Raw genomic sequence first — 22,380 nt, 5'->3', positions numbered from 1 at the left:
TTCAGTTTGCAGAGCTTGTACACTTACTATGTACAAGTGCTGGAATTGGTAGCGGCATCCTCTTAGTAAGGTGGCCGTGTGTCTCTGCCTTTTTGATTGTTAATTGTTGAACTGTTGTGGGTCCTTTAGTGCTGCAGTGATTCTTTGTCTCTGCCTGACAGTTCTTTCCCTCCCTTGTTGTTCCTTGGTCACGAAGTCATGTCCGACTCTTTGCAACCCCATGGACTGCAGCACGCCAGGCTTCCCTGTCCTTCACCATCTCCTGGAGTTTGCTCAAACTCTTGTCCATTGAGTCGGTGATGCCATCCAAAAACCATCTTATCCTCTGTCACCCCCTTCTCCTCCTGTCCTCCATCTTCCCCAGCATCAGAGATTTTTCAAATGAGTCGGCTCTTCGCATCAGGTGGCCAAAGTATTGGAGCTTCAGCATCAGTCCTTCCAATGAATATTCAGAGTTGATTTCCTTTAGGATTGACTGGTTGATCTCCCTGCAGTCCAAGGGACTCTCAAGAGTCCTCTCCAGCACCACAGTTCAAAAGCATCTGTTCTTCTGCCCTCAGCTTTCTTGATAGTCCAGCTCTCGCATCCGTACATGACTACTGGAAAACTATAGCTTTGACTAGACGGAGCTTTGTCAGCAAAGTGATGTCTGTGCTTTTTAATACACTGTCGAGATTTGTCATAGCTTTTCTTCCAAGGAGCAAGGGTCGTTTAGTTTCATGACTGCAGTCACCATCTGCAGTGATATTGGAGCCCAAGAAAATAAAATTTGTCACTGGATAAAATAAAATCTTCCAGTTTTCCCCCTTCTGTTTGCCAGGAAGTGATGGGACTAGATGCCATGATCTTAGTGTTTTGAATGTTGAGCTCTAGCATTTGCTCTGTCTCCTACTCAGCTTGATTATCACTGCTTCAGGGGCACCACGTTCTTGGTCCTTGCTGCCTCACTCCAGGGGAGGAGAGGTCCTCTTAGTAAGCATGCTCAAAGTGCTCTGTCTCTGTCAAAGGATCCATTTGTCTTCCTGGTTAGAATTTAAGCTCCGCGGTGACAGAGACCACATCCATCTTCCTCCCTGCTGTCCCCATCACTCAGCACATCCCAGCTGGTCAATAAATATTGGCACAATGAGTGAAAAGCATCGCTTCATGTGCTTCTATTTCATTTCAGCAAATGTGGTTGACTAAACCTCAGTTATTTACTGAAATATTTTGCCTTTGTACAAACTTTCCTGTAATGAATGAGCACATTTGGAAAAATCTCTTTTAAATAAAAAGACCAGGGGTCCTACTGTTTGGTACAGAAAGGTAGTTAGTATCTAATGAGTGATCCAAAAGAAACAGCTCCAGGGTATACCGTGAAGCTCTTCTTTGAATATTATTTGTATTGGCTAGAAAACAGGAGCTGATCGTTTAATTAGAGCTGAGGAATTCTCCACCAGTTTTAGCTTATTCCTGTGATATCACTGAGAAGCACCCAGATGGAAGGAAGGATAACTGTGTGCTGACTTGGGTTTGGATTTTCCCTAATACTATCTACTGACCTAGAAGATAAAAGCTGTATATTCCCCCCCCTTTTTTTTTTTCTTTTTTAATCCCTCTTCCCTTCATTTTCAACTTTTAAAATGGTTTTGACCCAAACAAGTCAAAATTCAATTGGAGGATTAAATGACTCTTTCTAAAACAGACTCAACTTCAGCATTTACAAGAGCAACAAAAAAACAAGCCGTAAAACCTCCCATCAGGCTAAGCTGCAAATCACGAGTTTGTTTTATATTGTTGCCTTACATTGGTCTTGGTTATCCTTCTATTTATGTCTGCATTGGCTGATTTCAGTGCTTTGGGGAAAACATTTTTATATACAAATGTCTGAGAACATCAGAGTTTATTGTTGATAAACTCACAGTAATTTTCTTCAGTACATTTCTTAAGGTTGTGCCCTATTTATTTTTATAATACACTTTATCTTGGTGGTTACCATCAGTCCTTTCCATAAATAGGATACAGACTAAGCCCAGCTCATGAACTATTGAAGTAGGTTATCAAAGGAAAAGTGGAATTTATGTTGCTGAAAAGTTTTTATGAATAAGAACCGAGTGGCCTATTTAGGTATAGTCCTGGGAATATGGACTATTTAGGTCTACAGATGAACAGGCCCATTCTTTTCCTATGTGTGTGTGTGTGTGTGTGTATTTGCGGAAAGTGAGAGCAAGCATGTAAGAGCAGGCTGGGTTTAATTTCCTAATATTTTGTTAAAGATTCATGTCTATGTTAATAAGAGATATTGGTTTGCAATATTTTTCTTATTCTTCTCTGGTTTTGATATCAGGGTTATCTTGGCCTCATAAATAGAGTTAGGAGGTTTTCCTCCCTCCTATATTTTGTGAACGAGTTAGCATCAAAATGTTATTATTTCTCTCTTAAATGCCTGATAGAATTCATCAGTGTAGCTGTCTGGGCCCAGAGAGAGGGGTAAGGCTGTGTGTGTGTGTGTGTGTGTGTGTGTGTGTGTGTGTGTGTGTGTGTTGGGAATTAATCATGAATTCAGTTTCTTTAACAGATACAAGGCCATATAGATATTTCTCATTCTGTGCCAGTTTTCATAATTTGTGTCTTTCAACAAAACATAGACATGACATGTCTATGTCATCTGAGTTAACAGATTTATTGGCTTATTATACATGTATTATCACTTTAATGCCCATGTTCGAGGGCTTCCCAGGTGGTGCAGTGGTAAAGAATCTGCCTGCCAATGCAGGGGACCTAGGAGACGTGAATTTGATCCCTGGGTCAGGAATGTTACCTGGAGGAGGAAATGGCAACCCACTCCAGTACTCGTGCCTGGGAAATCCCATGGACAGGGGAGCCTGGTTGGCTACAGTCCAGGGGGTCGCAAAGAGTCAGCACGACTGAGCACGAAGGCACACACCTGTACTAATGTCTTCTCTTTAATTCATGAAACTGGTGAGTCGTGGTTTCTCTCACTTTTTCTTTCGTCTTGCTAGGAATATAACAATTTTATCACCGTTTTTGGACAGCTCACTGTTGGTTTCAAAGATACTCCCTTTGTTTTCTAGTTCAGTTATTTCTGTGCTTTGGCACTTTTTTTCTTCTACTTTGTCTCTGATTTGCTCTTCTGTGGTGGACCCTTAGATTATTGACATAAAGCCTTTTTTCCTTTTCCTAGATAAGTATTTGAAAATATAAACATCCCTGTAAACACATCTTTAGTTGCTTAGCTTCAGATCTTTAGTTGTATGTCATAATTTTTATAGGTTGTATTTTCATTATCATTCAACTCAATATATTTATAAGCTTCTCTTGTAACTTAATTATGTGACCCATAGTTTATTTAGAAATACGTTATTTAATGTCCACATATTTGAGAATTTTAAAAGATACCTTTCTAATTTTATTTTTCAATTTCCCTTTCTTGTAATCAGAGAATATAGTCTGTATGCTTTTGATCTTTTCACTTGAGCCTTGTTTTATACTCTGTAGTCTATGTTGATGAATAGTCCGTGAGCAGTTGAAAGGTCGGACATGACTGAGTGACTTCACTTTCACTTTTCAGTTGAAAAGAATGTGTGTTCTGTAGCTGTTGGTTGAGGCGCTATACTGTGCTTAATTGCTCAGTCGTGTCCGACTCTGTGAGACCTCATAGATGGCAGCCCACCAGGCTCCTCTGTCCATGGGATTCTCCAGGCAAGAATACTGGGGTGGATTGCCATGCCTTCCTCCAGGGGATCTTCCCGACCCAGGAATCAAACAGGGGTCTCCTGCATTGCAGGCAGATTCTTTACCAGCTGAGCTAACAGGGAAGCCTGTTGGTTGGGATAGTGTTCTATAAATAGCAAAATTGGTGGCTGGTATTGTCAGATCTGAGCTTCCCTGGTGACTCAGAGGTTAAAGCATCTGCCTGGAATGCAGGAGACTGGGGTTTGATCCCTGAGTCGGGAAGATCCCCTGGAGAAGGAAATGGCAGCCCACTCCAGTACTTTTGCTTGGAGAATCCCGTGGGGGAGGAGCCTGGTGGGCTACAGTCCACGGGGTCGCAAAAGAGTCGGACACGACTGAGCGACTTCACTCACTCATTGTCAGATCTTCTGTGAACTTACTGATTTTTTTGTTTACCATTTCTATTAATTACAAGGAAAGAGTATACCCTTTAACTAGAATTGGCAATTGATCTAATTCTCCTCTCAATTCTGTCAGTTTTCTTCATGTATTTTGAAACTCTTACAAGCTTTGTACAGATCTAGGATTGTCGCTCTGTTTCTTGAATTGACCTTGTTTATAACTATGGAATTCCCTCTTGATCGCAGGTGCTAATTCTTCTCTGTCAGTCTGCTTTGACTCATATTAATACAGCCACCTCTGCTTTCTTACTCTTAGTGCAGGCATTCGTGTGCATAAAGTGTCTTTTTCTATTTTTATTTGTTTTTATACTTTCAACCTGTCTTTGTGTTTATGCTTCGAGTGCATTTCCTGTAGATAGTAAATAGTTGGCCTTGCATTTTAATCCATTTGAGAGTCTCTTTCTTTAAAATGGAAGTTAATTCAATTACATCTAATCTAATTATTCATATGGGGAGTTAAGTTCATTATCTTGCTCTTTCATATTTGCCCAGTTTGTTTTCCTTTTGCTTCTTTTCCTGTTTTCTTTTTGATGGAGTCATTTTAGTATTCAATTACTTTTTGCTTTATTTCCTAATTTGATTATGGTCACTTTTTAGTGGCCGCTGTAGGGATTAGAATGTGTGTGTGTGCGCGTGTCAGTAGTGTCTGGCTCTTTGTGACCCCATGGGCTGTAACCCGCCAGGCTCCTATGTCCATGGGATTTCCCGCTGGAGTGGGTTGCTATTTCCTTCTCTAGCATGTCTTTCTGACCCAGGGATCAAACCTGCCTCTGCTGAGTCTCCTGCACTGGCAGGCATTTCTCTACTGCTGAGCCCCCTGGGAAGCCCCATTAGAATGCGTATCTTTAGCCTGTTGTCCTACTGGACAATATCAGATCTTGTCTCATGGGGTTGCTACCGTTAGTTATCCTGCTGTGAAACCCAGAAAGGCTGCATGAAGTTACTGTGGTTCCAACATTTTCATCCAGTAGTTTTACAGTTTTGCTTTTCTTACACTAAATCATTGACCCACCTCGCATTTATTTTGGTATAAAGAGTGAGACTGGGAATCCATTTTCTGTTCAGATGGCTGCCCACTTGTGACCACTATTTTACTTTAATTGATTTGAAGTGCTACTCGGTCATACACTAAGTTTTCAATTTCCTCCCTTTCATTTATTTCTATTGATCTGTCTATCATATACCGGTGCTGCACACTTAAGTACGCTGCTTGATATTGCTAATATCCGGCAGATCGAAACCCCTTATACAATTATTTTAGCAGTTTTCTATGTGCCTCACTTATTTTCCATATAAATGTTAGAGTCCAGAAAGAAATCACGATAAATGTGAACAAGAGTGCATTACAGTTGCAGATGAACAGAGGAGTAAGTACCTTCTGAAATGTGTGTTGGGTGTTACTTTGCCTTCCAGAAGGCGGTCCTCATTTATGACCATCCTTTCTGAAGCCTCTTTATTACCAAGCTAGTGGATGATGGTTGTCAGTTATCATCACATTTTCTTTGCCAGTTCTCTAAGTTAAAATAGTTTAATTCACATTTTAAGTTTACTGTTGGTAGCTGAAGCTCCAATCCTTTGGCTACCTGATGCAAAGAGCTGACTCATTGAAAAAGACCCTGATGCTGGGAAAGATTGAAGGCAGGAGGAGAAGGGAAAGACAGAGGATGAGATGATTGGATGCATCATCGACTCAGCGAACATGAGTTTGAGCAAATCCAGGAGATGGTGAAGGACGGGAAAGCCTGGCGTGCCACAGTCCATTGAGTCACAGTGACTCCAAAGCAACACAAAGCAACTAGGGGTCTAATAAGCAATGCCACTCCCCCTCTCTAAGATTCAGAGCTCACTGACTATTCACGAAGCTGAATGTTACAGATCAAGCTGTCTATTATTGCTGATAGGAGGACTTGGTTTTGGTCTGTGGCCCAGAGGACCTGCTGCCACTTCCAGATCTGAGAGTCATCTGTCGCACTGGCCAGGGTCAGGTCTTCCCTTACAGAGCTGCTCCCCTTAACGTACGGCAGAGAGTAGACCAGGATGAATGTGCTATAGACAGATTCAAGAAGGGAGGGAGAACCCATAAATGGAGCCATGAAACCCAGTTTCTCTTCCCAGTCTCTTCCATCATAAATATACTCACTTTTCCATCTCTGAAGGAGCTGGGAGTGAGGGTGAGGAGTGTTCATATGATAGAAGTTCATGCACACAGAAACAAGGATGGGTCAGTGGAGAAGCTGGGGGCAGGAAACTGTGTTTAAATACTTACTAATGCAGTTGAATCCACCCCCCCATATATTTATCCACTAATTGTGATTTTTCTTGGATTGTCAGTTCATATCCTTTGGCCACTTTGTTGTTGAGCTATTTGTGTTCTCTTACTGACTTATTAAGAGCTTTCTACATATTATGGCACTGCTCTGCTGTGAGCCAACATTTTGGATGAACAGCATTATCGTCCAATTCTTACTTAGCATTTTCAGATGTTCTCCTTAGTTTTTTTTCTTCTCTTGTCACTGTAAATGGGGTCTAGTTTTCAATTTTATTTTAGTAATGACATTGTCTTGTCTTGATATATATATATATATAAATTTGCAGATTAATGTGTTTATTAAAGTGTCTGGCTGGCTTTAGTAGATGTTCAATTGATTTTCTCACATTTCTTAGGTAACGAATCATATCATCTATAAATGGTTTCTCTTTTCTAACATTTATTTCTCTGAGTTCTTTTTTATTGCTTTATTGCAATCTCAAAAAAATAGTTTTAAAAACTTGTGCAAATAGCAGGAATACCTCCTGTGTTTCAGTCTTTAATGTGAAGGCCCCTCATGTTTTATCATTATGATATTGACTGTAGATTTAAGATACAAGCTCATTATTTTAAGGAAAACTCTATTTCTGGTTTTCAAGTAGGAATTTTTTTAAACATCAGCATTGGATATTGCATTTATTAACTGCCTTTTAGACACTTAATGAGGCACCACATCTTCCTCCATCCCTCCTTTTAACCCTTTGATCTATTGATAGAGATACTCATTGACTTATTGCTATAATTATTTGTTGATGGATTTTCCAATATCCTTACATTTGGGGGACATATCCAACTCTGTCAAGGTGCGTCATATTTTTAACATGCTGCTGAATTTGATTTCCTTATGTTCTAACTAAGATTTTTCACATCTCTATTAAGTAGGCAAAGTGGTTTTATATCAGTTGTATATTGGCACTTACTGCTTAATAAACTGCCCCAAAGTCAGTGGCTTCAAACAATAAAAGATTTCTTTGGCTCATGAATCTGCAAGTCAGGAGTAGACATTGAGCAGTTCTGGTCTCTACAAAGCTCTCTGATGTGTTTGTGGGTCCTCCGTCCACAGGGTGATCAGGCTTTACTCCACAGGTCAGTCCCTTCCCTCCAGTAGGCAAACCCAGATTCCTTCTCACTGGAAGGTGGAGGAACAAGATGGAATGAGCCTTAATGTGAACGCTCATTTCAGGCCTCTGCTGGGGTCCCACCTGCCAACATTTCTTTTGTGTCAAGTAGTCAAACCCAGAATCAAGGAATGGGGAAATGGGCAAAGTCGTATCCTAGCCCCAAAGCTGCAAGGTCCTTCGGGCACAGACAGAGGATTAGTGAAGTAAATGGGCCATTCTAGGAACCAGCCCTAGTCCTAAAGTCTTCTCTGTCCCGTCTATGTATGCACATGTGTGTTTCTTGGGAAGCTGTAAAGATAGTATCAAAATAATCTGTCTTTGGGGGCTTTAAAGGCTCTCCCTTGGGTCCAGCATCTGTATGGAAACATACATCTCTTAAAGATTCTTTAACATTTTACATAGTTGTTGGTGTTGCCATTTCTTATTGAGCCAGTTTTTTAACTTAACTTTTCTTAGAAAATCTTTATTTTATCCATGTTTTTAAGTTTATTAGTATAAATAGTGTACAATACTGGAGAAGGCAATGGCACCCTACTCCAGTACTCTTGCCTGGAAAATCCCATGGATGGAGGAGCCTGGTAGGCTGCAGTCCATGGGGTCGCTAAGAGTCGGACATGACTGAGCGACTTCACGTTCACTTTTCACTTTCATGCATTGGAGAAGGAAATGGCAACCCACTCCAGTGTTCTTGCCTGGAGAATCCCAGGGATGGAGGAGCCTGGTGGGCTGCCGTCTATGGGGTTGCACGGAGTCGGACATGACTGAAGTGACTTAGCAGTGTACAATATTTGATTGCAATTTAAATTTTGTACTTATAATTATCCTGGAGGAGGGCATGGCAGCCCATTTCAGGATTCCTGCTTGAATCCCATGGACAGAGGAGCCTGGCTGGCTACAGTCCATAGGGTCACAAAGAGAGGGACACGACTGAAGTGACTTAGCACACAGGCACACACCTATAATTATACCCACTTACATTTTATCTTTCTCTTTGTTTCAACTTGGAGTTTTGGATAGATATTTGGTCTATCAGAAGAATTATGTCTTGAATTTATTAATCAAATCTGCTGCTTTTATTTATGGCTTTAATAATATCTGCTTTTATTTCTAACTGCTTCCTCTTAATTTTCATTTTTTTTTTCGTAGTTTAATGCTTAGTTCATTTACATTCTTATCTCTTGGTCATAAAAGCATTTAAAATTGTACCTTTCCTGGTAGTAAATTTTCAGTTCTTTTCTCATGTATTTTGATGTGTAGCATTCTCTAGATGGGCCTCCCTGGTGGCTCAGTCAGTAAAGAACCTGCTTGCAATGCAGGAGACCAGGGTTCCATCCCTGGGCTAGGAAGATTCCCTGGAGATGGAAATGGCAGCCCACTCCAGTATTCTTGGCTAGGAGATCCCAAGAACAGAGGAGACTTGCAGGCTACAGTCCATGGGGTCGCAAGAGTCGGACGGTTGAGTGACTGAACCACCATTACCACCATTCTTTAGGCTGAATTTTAAACATTTTTCTGCCTTTACATTGTGTTTCCTTTTTCTGTGGAGAATTGCTGTTTTGAAGATTGGCATAAATCTCTTGCAGGACAGATTCTCTGTGAACTACTAAATCCCAAGCCTGATGCAAATTTTAACATAAATATGTGAAAAACCTCCATCTCCTTATTTTGCCGTCACTCCAGAAAAAAAAATGGGTCTAGATTTAGAATTCTATTGATCATCTCTCTTTTGAGTATTCCTTTAGAAAAGAAAAAATCTTCTTGGTAGTGTTTATCTGAAATCCTGCCCTGGTCAATTCCAAGGGATTCACTTTGCAAATGGATACATTGGAAGAGTTAGATATTCATGAATACTTTTTTCTCTCCAAAGACTATGTCCACAGAGCTTTCATTTCAAATAGCCAACCCATTTTTGTTCTCAGCATTAAACATGGTTTTTCCGTTTACACCCTGCTCTTCAAAAAATTAACAATGAAAATTTTAGTCGCATTTAAATGTCACTTGCAAGTATAATTGCCAGTAAGGTATACGGAATGTAAAGCATTATAGGAATTCAGAAAGTGGAAGAAACTCGCCCAGTCGTCTGGTTGCCAGCCTTTCTCATCCTTCCCTTCGTAAAAGTTCATCAAGCATCTACTGCCTCCCGGGTACCATGTGTAGTTACTTCTGAGTCCTCGCTTGTCCTTCCTCCCAGAACAGCGGAGGAAGTTATTTAGTTATGTGAAAGTCAAGGCTTACGAGGATCCAGCCGCAATAGATAAACCAGCATTATCGTAGGATACTTCCTAGGGCTTTTGCTTTAATAAAAGTGACTCCCAGGACCCCAGTACTGCATCCTCGGAACTCCAAGAAGCCAGAGTAACAAGCCATAAATCTGTCATTTTTCAGATGAGGACAGTAAGGCTGAGAAGGTCAAAGGACTATCCAAAGATGGATGCCAGAGGAGTGGAGGAGCAGCCTTTTATGGAGGCCTCGATAGGGAGTATCAAAGGGAAAGTCAGCTAAGTAAATACATGCAGGTATCTTTCCCTTTAAACAAAGTTTCGTTATCAGTGTAAAAGTTATTTAGCATCTGTCATGAAATTTAATTAAGTATAGTTGATTTAGAATGTTGTATCAGTTACTGTGGTATAGCAGAGTAATTCAGTTATACATATATGTGCATCTTTGTTTACTTTCTTTACCATTATGGTTTATCTTAGAATATTAAATATAGTTCCGTGTGCTATACAGTAGGGCTGTTTATCCATCCTGTATAAAAGCTCACGCCTGCTGAGCCCAGCCCCCCACTGCATCCTCCCCACGCCCCTCCCCCTTGGCAACCAGAAGGCTGCTGTCTGTGCCTGGGATTCTGTTTCCGTTTCACAGATAGGGTCATTTCTTCAGATTTTAGATTCTGCATCTGATCGGCATCATATGGTGTTTTGTCTCTCTCTTTCTGACTTGCTTCACTTGGTTTGATCGGCTCTAGTTGCGGCGTGTTGCTACAATGACATCATCCATCCTTTTTCGTGGCTAAGTAGTATTCCACCACATATACCAACCACATCTTCCTCATTCACCTGTTGATGGACACTGGGGTCTCCTTCATGTCTTGGCTATTGTAAATAGTGCTGCTATGAACATGGGGGGGTGCATGTGTCTTTTTGAATTCTAGTTTTTCCAGATATATGCCAGGAGTGGGACTGCAGGGTCACATGGTAAATCTGGTGTTTTCTGTGGATCCTCCATACCGTTTTCCACAGAGGCTGCCCCACTCTGCATCCCCACCAACAGTGTGGGAAGGCCCCCTTTCCTCCGCATCCTCTCCAGCATTCATTGTTTGTAGATTTTTTGAGGATGGCTGTTCTGACTGCTGTGAAATAATATGTCATTGTAGTTTTGATTTGCGTTTCTAATAATTAGCCACGTTGAGCTTCTTTTCCTGTACTACTGGCCACCTGTATGTTTTCTTTGGAGAAATATTTATAAACTCTATCCTCTAATTCAAATGGCTGCCTGCCTTTGGCGTTACCTTTGGCACGTGGAGGTTGCCATAAACATGATTCCCTGGCCAGGGTTAAGACATGATCTTGTAGACCTGGGAAGGGGTATTATCCTCGGGGAATGGGTTTCCACAAGTCAGGGCCACTGGAAGCCTATGGTTTGCTGTTTGTGCCAGAGCTGTCAATCGGTTACAGAAGGCAGTTTCCCCTTCTTCTCAGGGACTCTGGAAGTTTCCTTCTGAAATCTTCCCAAACATACATGAGCAGGGCCAGGCTAGACCTGGATTGCATTAGCTTTGTCTACTCACAAACAGTGGGTAGCATTAGAAGAGTCATAAATCTCTTATTTGCTTTTTCTGTAACCAGAGCCCCTCATGTAACTCAGCTCTTTAATAAACAGGTTGAGATTCTCTGCAAATCAAATGGAAAAAATGACAAACTCGTGTAACCCCAGTGTCTGCTACGTTTTCTCGCCATCTGTCTGTTTATGCATGTGGCTTTCTCTGTCCTGACTGCTGTCCTGCAGCACCCCCTTGCTGCCGGCTACCCTCTGTCCCTCGGAAGCCTCCTGCCCACAGTGCTGACCTCCCACCTCCACCACTGGCTCCTTTGCCCAGGTTGGGGTGGGCATTCACCTCGGTGGCTCTATTGCCTTTGTCTGACACCATTGTCTTCCCTAGTTACACAGTGAAATCTTTCAGAACTGGGCAAGTGACCTATGCCTCTTGACCCCAAGACAGGGCAGGTGCTTGATAAAGGCTGGCAAATTAAATAATGGCTTCATGATGCTGTGAGCTTCTTGGTGCCAGAGTTTATGTCTCAGACGCCGCCGCCTCCAAGGCATTGCATCCATGTAAGAAAGGGCAGTGTGGAGTGATTCCCTTTGAACCCACGAGCTGTATGTGGTCTGTATGTACGTGCGTGCTTAGTCACTCAGTTTGACTGTTTGTGACCCCGTGCACTGTAGCCCATCTGTCCATGGGATTCTTCAGGCAAGAATCCTGGAGCGGGTAGCCATGCCCTCCTCCAGGGGATCTTCCCACCCCAGAGATCAAACCCAGGTCTCCTGCGTTGCAGGCAGATTCTTTACCATCTGAGCCACCAGGGAAGCCCCATATAGTATGTAGGAGATGCTCAAATGTGTCATGGATGAAAGATGGATATTCTGGAGCAGTAAAGAGTAGCCTGCTTTGATTGTGGTGGAAATCACCAAACAGGGACGTGTCCCCAGCAGAAGCAGCCTCTGTGCTTCTATTTAGGCTGGTGGCCAGTAGTATTGGTTCAAAGGCCAGAGTCTCTGGGACCATTAGTCCGCCAGATGGCCTGCATTGCAATCACCTCACCTGGTACCCCACCCTGAATAAGGATCTCAACTCTGCTGTTTTGGGGGAAGGGCTGCTTGTTTATCAAGCCCCTTAAATAATTCAACACAGAGCCATGCTGTCCAGCTATGGTCTAAAGGGTTCATCCACTGCCAACTTTCCCAATTTGGTGTTAAGTTCTCCATGACTATCTATCTATTTACTTATACCTATCTGTCTACCTACATACCTATTTATTTTAAAAATTTATTTTATTGGAATTTAGCTGATTTATAATGTTGTGTTAGTTTCTGCTGTACAGCAAAGTGATTCATTTATATATATATATATATACTTTTTCATATTCTTTGCCATTATTTATTATAAGATATTGAATATAGTTCCCTGTGCTGAAAGGCTTCCCAGGTGGCTCAGAGGGTAAAGAATCCACCTGCAATGCAGAGGGCTCAGGAGACAAGGGTTCGATTCCTGGGTGGGAAGGTCCCCTGAAGGAGGGCATGGCAACCCGCTCCAGTGTTCTTGCCTGGAGAATCCCATGGACAGAGGAGCCTGGCAGGCTGTAGTCCATAGGGCCACAAAGAGTCAGACATTATTGAAGCGACTAAGCACGTACTCACACAAGTGCTCTATTTTGTTTGTTTTCCATTCTCAAAATAATAGCTTGCATCTGCTAATCCCAAACTTCCGATCCATCTCTCCCCCCACCCCCACCCCACTGGCAACCATAAGTCCGTGACTGTTTTATTCTTGTATATCACCTGTGCTATTGTTGACTTACATACTCTTTTTCTTTATTTATCCTAAATTTTCCTTTAAGTCAATATACATATTTTACTTAAATTTATTCAAGAAGAAAATGGTACTTCCATATTATAAATAGAAGGCTAGTTTCACTTGTCATAAGTGTAAAAAAATCAATCAAAGGAAAACAAAACACTGCTTTTAAATTCCAGGCAATGGTGCCTGTTGATGTCCCTGAGCTGGAGACCCACTCCCTCTATGAGAAGGGTGGTTAGCAGGGGCGAGGGAGGTGGGAGACACCTTGTACCCAACAGCCTTTGGCCCCAGTAGAAGACTTTAGAGGAAACCGAGAAGGGAATGACTTGTCTCCCCGCTGACCTGACGCTATGCCTGCTTCTGGCGCACAGCCCGCTGGTGGGTCTGACTCTTCCAGGACCCCTGATATGTGTTATGTCCTGAGATTGGAACTCTTGAGTTCCTTCAGTGGCAATCCTAACACAACTGGGTAGAGGGGAGGAGGCCAAGTTGCAGGAGTGGAAGGAAGGGTCCAGAACCCCCCTGTGACCCTCCAGGGCTGCCCGTGGTCCAGCCCTGGGTGTGAGGTCCAAGGCAGGTGGAGGCTACAGGCTGGGATCAGGGGACATGTAGATAACACCTGAAGCCAACTGGAGCCTGGCTGGGCACACCGTGCACGGATGGGAGCATTGTCTCATCAGTGGGGAGCTTGGCACTTTCTTCCTGGACCCTGGACCTGGACCATCAACCAGGCAGTGTGTTCATGCACATCAGCTTACACCGTCTGGAGCTCCTCCCTGTCCCTAGTACGTTCGTTCAGCACATTTGTTTAGCATTTGGTAAGGACCGAGGTGCTGTGGTTGCAGAGGAGAGCAAGACACCCACACTCTCTCAAGGGGCCCCCAGGCAGCCAGGTGATGACCACCTTCCCTGGCACAGGCTCATGTCGGGAAGATGAGACACGGCACTCAGAGGGCCCAGGGTAGGATGGAGTTGCTCCTTGCAGAATCTTTGGGCCATTCCCTGGTGGCTCAGCGGTGAAGAATCTGCCTGCAATGCAGGAGACCATCTGAAATGCAGGAGTCGCAGGTTCGACCCCTGGGTCTGGAAGATCCCCTGGAGGAGGAAATGGCAACCCACTCCAGTATTCTTGCCTGGGAAATGCTATGGACAGAGGAGCCTGGCAGCCTGTAGTCCATGGGGTCACAAAAGAGTCTGACACGATTTGGCAAGTAGATCACCACCACCAGGTAGGTAGGAGTTGCCGGACTTCAAGCAGGCAAAGTGACATCCATTGAGGCGGAGAACTGACCTGTCTGTCCAACTGGAGACCCCACCTATTTGTGCGAGGCCAGCAGAGTGCCGTGCTGTTGGAGAACCAGTCACATCGGACCACCTCTGGGAGGTCCAGGTGGCCCCAGGAAATCTGAAGTTGGAGGGGAAAGTCAAGGGTCAGAGGTGAAAAGTCAGTGGACATTGGTTGCTGGGTGCCAGCTTCGTGTCAGGAGAGGGGAGCTTGGCACCTAGGGCCCCAGGGCCACAGTCTCAGGTGCCTCTTTGCCTCATCCTGGTGTCTCTTGAAAGCCTGGCCATCACCAAGCCCCGTTTCCTCTAACTTAAGCAGCTGATTGGGACCCACTGGGGAGGAGGTGGCAGTGTGGTGTTGCCATCAAATGGGAGGCCAGCATGAACATGAAAGCCTAGAAGGTGAAAGGGGGAGGGCTTTGGGGATCAGCCGACACCCCAGACCACAGTGGGTCTGGGTCTCAGGTGACCACGTCAAGGTGAAGCCCCGGTGTGTGAACTGACCCTTTGCCAGCTGCCAGGGGTGTGAGCTCTGATAAGGCGTGTGGCTTCTCCAAGGCTCACGCCCACCCACCCCCTCTCCACCCCCACCCCCCTGGGTCAAATGGGGCCCTTACAACCTCCTGCAGGACCGCACAACCTCCTGCAGGACCGTACAACCTCCTGCAGGAGTGTACAACCTCCTGCAGGACCGTACAACCTCCTGCAGGACCGTACAACCTCCTGCAGGACCATACAACCTCCTGCAGGAGTGTAGGGTTGAGTGAGACAGCATGTAGGGAAAGCACGTTGTAAACTGTAAAGTGGGAGGTGGCTGGCACGGGACTGTCATGTGTGAGCCACACATGCTCATACACACAAGTCTCTACAGAGCATCTTCCGAGTGGTGAGCAGAGTCCAGCCCTGGGCAGGCACTCCCTTGAATACTGGTGACAGTGAAGGATGCTGTCATTGTTCCAGGCCTATATGCCTCCTACCCCTCCCCATCCTTTTCTCAAAGTTTACGCTACAGGATTCTGCCTACTGATTGTGTGTGTGTGTGTGTGTGTGTGTGTGTGTATTTGTAATTTCAGGAGGAGCGAGTTTCTCTCCATATGGCTGGGATTTACGCTGATACTGTCAAATTACAAACTATAAATTGTACTATTTCCCCAGAAAATGGATGTGACAATTTCTTTACTCTCCACCCCAGCCCTTCTCATAAAAAGTAATCTTTAGGACACACTGGAAAAGTTCGTGGAATTACAATGCCGTGCCAGCCTGTGGACCGTGCTTTCTCTGAGTTGCTTCAGTGTTTCCATTTTCTGCTTGGGAACAGGGAAGTATTGAAATATTTACAAGAATTTCATAGGCCAGGCAGTGGTAAATATGTCTGTTCTGTAACAGCCTGGAGCTGTGTCTCCAATGGTGGGGGGAAGGGGTGGGGAGGAATGGAAAAAAAAAAAAAAAAGCTTACAAATCTGAGGCTTTTCGATACTGAAAGCTAAATATCTATTTTTCAATGATTTGGGGGTTTCGTCTGGAAATTTGTCTTATGGGGAAAATCACTTGAAAGAACAGGCCAGTCGACCTGAGCATGCTTGCATACAAAAGAGGCATGCTGCTAGCTTTTTCTAGTTTTGAATAACAGAAACAAACGTGTTAGTATATGTGTTGTTACAGACCTCATGTTCAGGTGATTTTCCTAGAGGATAAAGATTGAGAATTTATTAAAGTACAAGTTGCCTCCCTTGATAATTTCACTCTTAAGTTGGAGCTTTTGAGAGCAGTATCCTCTTTGTTTTAGGAATTATGCAAATATTTGGCTGCTAGTGGGCCTATTTCGGCTCAATCTTGTCTAACAATTGCATACTAAAACAGGCATCTCTGGGCAGTGGTCCCCTTCCTAAACTTAGCTTTTTTTTTTTTAACCATATTTAAAAAGCAAATAATTCTGATATTGTGGTCTGTGGCAGACATCATTTGTACTTTAGCCAGGATATTATTTGAGAACTGCAAAGCTCTCTAGGTATTACAACCATATATAAACCATGTGTTAGAAAGATATAAATTCAGTTTTGAAATATTTGTTAGACTGCTTTTGGCTTTCAGTCCGTGCCAAACATGTGCTTCGGTGATGGATAGAGTCATGTGGACTCTTGAATGAAACTCTTTATTGTGTATAGACTTTGTCTTCTAGCAGTTGGGTTAGACAAGCCAGGAGATTAAGAGGATCCAGTTACTTAAGGGGTGTGTTCTCCAATGAGCTTAAACTCTTCTTTCCTCCTTTAAAATATGTCACTAGGTGATTTGGTCTCATTCTGTGCCACAGAAAATATTGTCAGACACCTTGAATGGAGGGAGAATAATTCCGTTCCAGATATTCACGTTAACTTCAAATTTCAAATCCAGAATGTGTTACTAATAATTGGTTGAAAATTTTTGGCTCTTAGGCTGGTAAACTATTCAAGGGAGCCTGAATCTAGCGCAGCCAAATGAAATAGGGGTCTCTTAAATCAATCTTGAGTCTCAGATAAACATCAAGTAGTTTTTCAGCCTAAGTATGTCCCCACCATTGCATGGGACATACTTATACTAAAAAATAATCATTTGCTATTTGTCTGAAATTCAGATAGAGCTAGAGGTCGGATTTTTGTTTTCTAGATCTGGCAACGCTGCATAGATCCTAATTTATTATCCACTGTCATAAACAGTGACTCGCAAAGAAAGTTCCTCAGTGATGAAGGTTTTTTGAGATGAAGATGGAGGAGATCTCAGTCCAGCCCTTCCATATAATAAAAACAAATGTTCTGTTTGAGCAAAGTCTGAAAACAGAGCAGTAATAGATTGCCTCTATTGCACTTCTGATTGAACCTGGGCCAATACCTTTTTCCTCCTCTTGAGTGTGTGCTAAGTTGCCTCAGTCGTGTCGGACTCTTTGCGACACCATGGACTGTAGCCCGCTCCTCTGTCCATGGGATTTCCCAGGCAGGAATACTGGAGTGGGTTGCCGTTTCCTTCTCCAGGGGATCTTCCTGACCCAGGGATCGAACCTGCATCTCTTATATCTCCTGCATTGTAGGTGGGTTCTTTGCCACCTGGGTGTCTATATATCCATTTCCTCATATTTTCTCTCATTTCTGTGTCGTGTAGGTGGACATGGGGTATAAGTCTAGGAAGACTTTTTCTCTCTCCCTTCTCTTCCCCACATGTGAGTGCCCACGTCCAACTCTTCAAAGCCTGGTATAATTGGCACCCCTTTCATGGAGGCTTCCTGGACCATCTCAGCCCCATCTTGTTTCCTAATTTAGCTCTGGTTGCTCTTAAAGATATTATCCTTTCCTTCACTAGATTTTGTGATCCTTGAGGGCAGAGTCAAGTTTAATTTCAGAAAGGAACACACATCATGAAAGCTGCGAGGAAATTGACACTCGGAAAAGCTTGCTTTCCTTCCTTCCTTCCTTCTGTGTTAGCTGCTTCTAACTGAGTGCTGCCAAATACGGGTCTTTCCACAAGCCATCTCCTTGAATTTTCTCACCTAGTCTAGGGGTGAAGTGCGATGTCCTCCATTGTATACATCAGAAAGGCCCCACCTTTGTTGAAAGGCAGAGCTTGAATGATCCTTAATTCACATGGAGCGTTGAAATGCTGTTGGCTGTTATCCAATATGACCTACAACATGCCCGTCTGAAGAGTAGAAGACAAATCTCCAGTGGGTGTGTGACCGTCAGCCTCTACTCTTATGGGAGGAGTCTGGTTGACTCAGCAGTTGTTTCTTTGTTTTAGAAATAAACCTGTTTAATATTCTTAATTCATAGTTGCACATACATAAATTAGAAAAAAATAGATCCAGTAAAAATGACCAGTCCAATAGAATGGATAAACACCAGTCCTATGGTATAGCCCAGGGAACTATATCCAATATTCTCTAATAAACCATACTGGAAAAGAATTTTTAAAAATGGCAATCAGTTCAGCTCAGTTCAGTCGCTCAGTCGTGTCTGACTCTTTGCGACCCCATGAATCGCAGCACGCCAGGCCTCCCTGTCCATCACCAACTCCTGGAGTTCACTCAGACTCACGTCCATTGAGTCAGTGATGCTATCTAGCCATCTCATCCTCTGTCATCCCCTTCTCCTCCTGCCCCTAATCCCTCCCAGCATCAGGATCTTTTCCAATGAGTCAACTCTTCGCATGAGGTGGCCAAAGTATTGGAGTTTCAGCTTTAACATCATTCCTTCCAAAGAACACCCAGGACTGATCTCTTTTAGGATGGACTGGTTGGACCTCCTTGCAGTCCAAGGGACTCCAAGAGTCTTCTCCAACACCACAGTTCAAAAGCATCAGTTCTTCGGCACTCAGCTGTCTTCACAGTCCAACTCTCACATCCATACATGACCACTGGAAAAACCATAGCCTTGACTAGACGGACCTTTGTTGGCAAAGTAATGTCTCTGCTTTTGAATATGCTATCTAGGTTACTCATAACTTTCCTTCCAAGGAGTAAGCATCTTTTGATTTCATGGCTGCAATCACCATCTGCAGTGATTTTGGAGCCCCCCAGAAATAAAGTCTGACACTGTTTCCACTGTTTCCCCATCTATTTCTCATGAAGTGATGGGACCAGATGCCATGATCTTTATTTTCTGAATGTTGAGCTTTAAGCCAACTTTTTCACTCTCCTCTTTCATTTTCATCAAGAGCAATAGACATGAGCAAATAATCCTCAAAGTAAGAAAAGAAAATAACTGAAAAAATATGAAAAAGTTCAACCTTAGTGACAAATAAATGCACATTGTAATGACTAAGAAATATATGTTTTTTTCTTTACCAATGGGCGCATATTTTTATAGGGCCTTTTCTTTGTAATATTTGTCTACTGAGTTGTTATCCTGCCACGGCCTGGTCATTGCTGAATGGATGGGGAACAGTCCTAGCTCAGATCCAGAAAGGCAGGGGGCAACTCTGTCCACTCTCCACTCTTCACCTGCCCCCATCAGCTCAGGGTGGCCATGGAAAGCTGTGTCTCCTCTTGTTGACTCAACTGGCCACACTGGGTGCCCAGAAATAGCAACAGGGAAAGACAGTTCCCAGTGTTGTCAGCAGCCCTCTCACACTCGGGTGGCAATCAGTGCTAATTTCACAGAGAACGGAAAGCCTGTTTAGAATATTGAATGCATCATTAGTGTGAATTTTAAATGAGGGCAATGACGCTTGCTTCCTAGGGGGCGCTAGTGGTAAAGAACCCATCTGCCAATGCAGGAGACGTTCAGTCCCTGGGTTGAAGGAAATGGCAACCCACTCCAGTATTTTTGCCTGGAGAATCCTGTGGACAGAGGAGCCTGGCAGGCTACAGTCCACAGGGTCGCAGAGTCGGACGTGACTGAAGTGACTTCACGTGCCATGACGCTGAACCTACCAGGACACCTGCCCTAATAAGAAACTTGATGGCCAGCAAAGGACAGGCAAGTTCTCTCGCCTGTGAGATTATGTCAGAATAAAGCTGGGTATTGTTGAGAGGAAATTGTCGAAAAGTTCCTAAACTGAACAGTTTTCTTTATTTCTTTGGCTTTACCTGTGTGAGATGAAGCATGGACTTAAAGACAGATAAGCACATTGTTCAGTTTTGAGAACTGAGAACAAAAGTCTTTCTAATCAAAATTATTAAATGCCATTCTGCTTCATTCTAGAAGCCTAGCCAGTATTTGTCAAATCACATAGAACTGAAACTTTCCGAAACGCAAGACTTCAGTCCTATGGCATAATCATTTGGGGTGTACCGTGTGACTATTAGGGACCTCCCAAATTCAATGGACAGAGTCAACAACTAGAAAATTAAAGTCATAGAAATCAGCACCTGCCTTCAGACAGCCACACTTGCCCCTTGGTCCTTGGGACTCAGGCAGGTGTTCTCTAACTCATCAACCCTGTCCTCAGCCTCCTTCCAGCCCAGGCCTCCCTGTCTTTCCCTGCTCCTCCCTCCGCTGTCCCCCTCCCCAACATTCTGGCTTGAGTCGCAGAATCTGCAGTTGAATTCCCAGCAGTAGAGAAGTGAAGCAGGAGACAGGCAATGTTGTCCCCAGTATTGCATTTTGGAATTCAGAATATATTTTCTCATAAATGCACATGGGATTTAGGTCCAGAAACTCTTCCCTGAGTGACAACTTAGAGCGCGATTTTCATAAAGAAAATGAAGTGTTTCTAAAGGATGGTATGAGAGTCAAGCAGGTTATAATTTCACAAGTGTTGGTGAGCCCGCCTTTGAGAACTCAGCGAGTCTGTAGAAAATGCACTCAAGTTCAAATAATCAGCCTGTGCTCAAGCCCCTAGGTGGGCAGCTGCCCTCGCTGGGACTCAGTGCCTCCTTGCTTAGCATGGCAGGTCCACACTCTTGAGTAGACAAGGAAATATTAGGGTTCCAGGATGACAATTTCTGTTCCCGTCCTTTAGTTCTCTGTTCTGATTTTAATTTGGCTTTTCAAGGAAGGTTTCCTGCTGGGGAGATAATGAACCCAATGCTTTAGATGAGGATTCTGGCTGACTTGTCAGTTCTTTTTCATTAAAAGTAAGTTGAAATTCTGGCTTATAAAGAAGGCTCGCCTGGGTTTGGATCTGTGCATAAACCTGCGAGGAGCCAGACAATGCTGGGAGAGCTAAAAATCAGTCACCCATCAGAGCCTCTGTGATGAGAACCACACCCCGGGACCCCGCCCTGCTGTCATTATGATGACAAGGTCGTGAGAACTTGTTATTCGTTTGGTCATAATTCATTAACCAAATACTTGTCTGCATATGAAGATAGAACATTGAATTTGATAAATAAGGCCCTTGTGTGCTTAGTTGCTCAATTGTGTCTGACTCTTTGCAACCCCACAGATGGTAGCCCATCAGGCTCCTCTGTCCATGGGGATTCTCCAGGCAAGAATGCTGGAGTGGGTTGCCATGCCCTCCTCCAGGGGATCTTCCCCACCCAGGGATCTAACCCAAGTCTCCCGCATTGCAGGCAGATTCTTTACCAATTGAGCCACTCAAATAAGGCCCCTACCACTTGCCATTTTAGATTTAGGTTTAGATTTCGGAGTGAGGTAGTGGAAACAAAATGATAAAACGAGTTTGGATGCTTGTAAGTACCATTAAAGGAACAGAATAGGATGATGGGCTGCAGAGAAACGTGGGGTAGAAGGAAGGTTCTGAAGTCGTGTAGCCCCTCTGAGGTGCTAACATTTGAGCTGAGACGTAAGTAATGAGATTTGAGGGCCAGCAGAGGTTTGAGAGTAGGGTGTTCTCAGCAGAAGGAACAGCAAAAACCAAGGACACGAAGTCAGACATAGCTGGAAATGTGATGGGTCAGAGGGATGGTCAGTGTGGTCACAACAGAGCTGGCAAGATGGAACTCTCAGGGGTTGAGGTTCCAGAACGTGCAGGACTCAGGAAGGAATCTGAATTTTGTTCCAAGTGTTTCCTGGACAGAGTGATGCTTGTTTATCACATGGTGTGGCTGGAGCATAGATCCTAGTACTTGGCTGTCTGGGTGGGCTGTCTGGGTGGCGTCATAGTTTTTTGGACCACAGGCAAATTTCATAACTTCTCTGTGCCTCAGCTTTTTCATCTACTAAATGATGGTAAACATCCAAGGGTCGTTAGGAGGTTTAAACAGGTGAAACTTAGAACGGGGTTTGGTGCGCAACACTTGCTTAATTGGGGCTTCCCTGGTGTCTCAATGGTAAAGCATCCGCCTGCCAATGCAGGAGATGCAGGTTTGATCCCTGGGTCGGGAAGATCCCCTGGAGAAGGAAATGGCAATCCGTTCTAGTATGCTTGCCTGGGAAACTGCATGGACAGAGGAGCCTGGTGGGCTATAGTCCGTGGGGTCGCAAAAGAGACATGGCTTACCAACTAAACAACAACTTGTTTAATTAGGGTTCACTGTTGTCATCTAGAAATGTTTATTAATTGTGGGATCCATGCTCA

General features: G+C 43.8%; 1 protein-coding gene across 2 annotated transcripts in view; it reads left to right on the top strand.

Moving 5' to 3' along the window:
* ADAM12 (ADAM metallopeptidase domain 12) overlaps positions 1-22,380 on the top strand; it is a 401,034-nt gene that overhangs the window by 20,354 nt on the left and 358,300 nt on the right. Inside the window, exon 1 of one of the 2 annotated variants that reach the window (XM_069566851.1) lies at positions 10,001-10,067. The exons of the other annotated variant lie outside the window; for it this stretch is intronic. The gene's annotated coding sequence lies outside the window, so the exon portion shown is untranslated. Of the gene's footprint in view, positions 1-10,000; positions 10,068-22,380 lie in introns of those variants that run through there. 2 annotated transcript variants of the gene reach the window in all.

Source organism: Ovis canadensis, chromosome 22, assembly GCF_042477335.2.
Source record: "Ovis canadensis isolate MfBH-ARS-UI-01 breed Bighorn chromosome 22, ARS-UI_OviCan_v2, whole genome shotgun sequence".
Lineage (NCBI taxonomy): Eukaryota > Metazoa > Chordata > Mammalia > Artiodactyla > Bovidae > Ovis > Ovis canadensis.
This window is presented reverse-complemented; position numbering and strand designations above follow the sequence as displayed.